The sequence below is a fragment of the Castor canadensis genome, chromosome 10, assembly GCF_047511655.1.
Source record: "Castor canadensis chromosome 10, mCasCan1.hap1v2, whole genome shotgun sequence".
NCBI classification, from domain to species: Eukaryota; Metazoa; Chordata; class Mammalia; order Rodentia; family Castoridae; genus Castor; species Castor canadensis.
The window spans coordinates 53,739,461-53,743,441 of NC_133395.1; positions in this window are offsets into that span (position 1 = coordinate 53,739,461).

Consider the following 3,981-nt stretch of genomic DNA (forward strand, 5'->3'; position numbering starts at 1 on the left):
CTAAAATCTGTTTGGATGGATATCTATCTTTATTTCAGAAAGACTATAAACTTTTATTAAAGATTTAGCATATTTTGAGGCCTACATGGAACTCATTAATGTCTCCTAAACACTTTCTAGGTGATCTTTAGCACCCCATTATCACCACAGCAGATTTTAGCTGCAGAAATTCAGCTTCAGAAAATATTTGGAATACAAGGAATATTTAGAGTCTTGAGCTGTTTGTTTTGACAAATACAATCTCTTTTGACACTACAGGAGGGAAAGAAAAGGGGACCAAATAAGGAAAAAAAAATCTTTTGTTTTAAGTCAGTTGCTATCAGATGTTAAGAACTGAAAATGGAAAATTAGTTCCCTTCCCTCCCCTGAGAAACAAAAACAGGATGAAATTAACTGGGAAGGCAATCACTGTCCTATTCATACTTCTGCTAGGGTTGAAATGAAAGCTTGCGCCAGAGTCCACCTCATACCCCTGTTGCAAGGAGGCAGAGACTCCAGAAACTGCCAGGGAGGCTGGCACCCATCAAGATGTCCCATTGCATTTTGCACTACAAAGCCTTTGAATCTGTGGAGAAGCATAGGGCTCAGATAAGCAAATCTAGTAGATAGGAGAGAAATTATGCAGTCAGCCCATGAAAGTTTTATAACAAATCCAGATACCAGTGACTATATGATTTCCACTTTTCAACATGCATTGGGCCAAATTAAACTTGCATTTTCTAATGTCTAACAGCTCATTGTCTCTATGGATATAGTTGCTTTCACAATTAAGGAAATTGAGGCAATTAACTCATGAGTAAAATTTTACTAGAGATTTGTCAACTTGCTTGTACAGGTATAAGAAAAGACCAGGAACTAGAGAAAAGGTTAGATCAAGAAGAATTAACCTAGAAGGTAACACACATACACAGGAAATCAATGTGAGTCAACTCCCTGTATAGCTATCCTTATCTCAACCAGCAAAAGCCCTTGTTCCTTCCTATTATTGCTTATGCTCTCTCTACAACAAAATTAGAGATAAGGGCAAAATAGTTTCTGCCGGGTGTTGAGGGGGTGGTGGGGGAGAGGGAGGGGGTGGGGTAGGGGATAGGGGAGGGGATGGGGGAAGAGGGGAGAAATGACCCAAACATTGTATGCACATATGAATAAAAAAAAAAAGAAAAGAATTTCAGTCAGTATCTTCAAATTCACAAAGTGATTTAGTAATATGGAAGTATTTTCTTCAGAAGGTAACTAGTTTTAGAGATATATTGAAGGTAACTACTCATATTCTCAAAGAATTATATTTATTATATAAAAGATGCTAGATTGGGCAAATTTGATAACAGCAAGGAGAGATATTAGATTTAATTGAATCAGAAAGATGCTCAATAAGTACAACAAATGAAATACAAAAGCAACAAAATGAGAATACATTTGTCTGTATAGCAATATGTTGTAACTAGGAGACTGCTGTGATGCTGAGATAGAGAGAATGTTGAAGTACTTTATTAATAACCTCTTTTAAAACAGGTTAGATTGAATATTAAATTAACTTAACATGAAGAAAGTAAGAAATACAACTTTGAGAGTATAAGAAAAAACATGAAATAAAGCAATTGAGACTAACTCTAAAATATTACTTTTGCATATTTATTATGTATAAATAAATATAGCTTATTTTAGCAAGGATTTATAATCAATAAGTGTTATATCAATGGGAAGTCTATATACAACTATACGTTGTTAAGATATGTTTTCAAATTTTATGCTAAATCATTCTTGCTGTGCAGGCATAAGGCCAGATGGAAGCTTATGGCTGCTATGTCAATACCTATAGAACACTGCTGTCTTCTTAGCTCGCCCAAATAGAGACATTCCATCTGCCATAAACACTGGGCCCAAAGGCCACATTTATAGATTGCACTAAAAATGTTGGAATTATTTTTACAGTAAAGGCATTTTTATAGGTTCTGGGAAAAAGGGAGCTCAATGTGTGTTCTAAAATATTTATTCTCTGGTGATTGTGAGTGCATTTTCATGTATGCATGTATAGGGAATCAACAAAATAATCCTAATCACATATTTTTATGAGTTCAGCACTAAATTAACAATTGTGCTATTATTGTTTCCTTGGGGGTAAACTCTAGCTCATTCTCTTTAGTTTCTACATCTTCAGTCTTCCCACTATGCTGACTCAGCTTATTCCTTTTTCTTATAACCACTTGATGGTTTCTTTGCCAAACAGAAGATAGAATATGCTCTTGTCAGCCTACTAGAAATTTCTTAAGAACAAGACAATGGGGCAGATAAAACTAAGTATGACTTTTTGTTTTTTTTTCAAAATGAGATTTTAATAGTGCCTAAAAATGCCTAGAAAATCTGCATCCAGGTTTTTAAATCTGCTAAAACCCCAAAGATGCTGAAGCAAAAAGATGTCTATTAGTCATATAGTTAGTATCCTAAAGTCTACTTTAAAGCCCTCAATTTGTTGAGAAGAGTAGGCACCAATGCCCTGTGCACTTGTTGTCTTCTGAAGTGAATCATTGCTACAGGTACTGAGTGCACAACCTCTATGTAACAAAAAATGGTAGAAGGAAGTTATGTGAAAATGGACAAATAGACATCATAAATCTTTACTCCTATTTTAAATTCTAATTTCATAGTGGTTAAAAATATCAGACTTAAGTTTGTTTATTTTGACTTTTGTAAAAAGATAAGCAAGCATGTTTAAAGTGAGAGGGAAAAGAAATGAGGAGGATTTGGATGTTTTATTTTTTAAAAAAAGCACAACCCATTAAATAATGTCTTGTAGAATGATGCAAGACTCTACTAGAAAAGTACAGAAAGAAAGTCATCTCTGTACTTGTCTTTCCTTATACCTGAATTTAAAATGTGAATAATGATTCTTAAGAAAATAAATAATCCATTTAAATAATTTTGAAGCCTGAGTACTACATAAAATTGAAATACTGTTAAATGTAAGTTATTCATGAATATTCTCATGGTTCTCAGTACAGAAAAGAGATGAGAGAAGGAGAGGGAATTCTCTGGCCAGGCAGATCAGCTAAATCAGTCCTGCAGAAAATGAAATCAATAGAAATAAGGTGACAGACCTAGGTCAAATTCTGTAGTATCCATATTTATTAACCTTCTAATGCACCCAAGTCTCAAAGAAGTTTATCTCCCATTGCTGCTGGAACAGCCAGCTTTGGTATCAAGTGATCTCAACCAGCCTAAGATTTATTGATGTAGATCCCACTCAAAAGATCTCAGGTGGATTATCCCCTCCAGAAATTTGGAATTTGGATACTGAAAAAATCATTTTTTGATAATAATTTATCCTTAATGGAAGGTCTGGTAGCCAAAATTAGAATCATGACCAGCCAGAGATGTTCCGGGGAAGCACTAAAAATCTAACTGCAGAAAAGTAGAAGAGAGGAAAGAGAGAGAACAGAGAAAGAAGCAAAGAGCATGTCCACAAGACTCCATGCAATAGTGACACCAAAGCAGTTCTTAGCTGGTCCTACAACAGTAAAGCTGAATTTTATTCTGTGTCCTATAATTAACTAGTGTTTATTTATAATACCATTCTTTTGGTAATCCAGTCAAAATTTTACATTCCATGGACACCTATTTCATATCAATAACATGTGAGCCTCCCTCTCAGTGCTCTTCATATACATGGTCTACATTACACTATCTTGCATGCAAATCATTTCAGTCCAGACTTTTCATAAAAATTCATGCTCGTTTTATTTTTTTCAGAGAACGATTTATGCCCTCTATGTTTTCCTACATACATTAGACCCTAGCATAACTGTAGGCAAATCATTGCCATGTGAAACACATACATTGAACCATCATCTTTTTGCTCAATTATTTTCATTTAATGGTGGTTGCTAACTACAAGGAAAATATCCTACCAATAGTGTTCTCTCAGTCTATGAATCCTCTTGTGACTGGATGAATTTAGAAGGCCTGCTAAGCTAATACTAATTG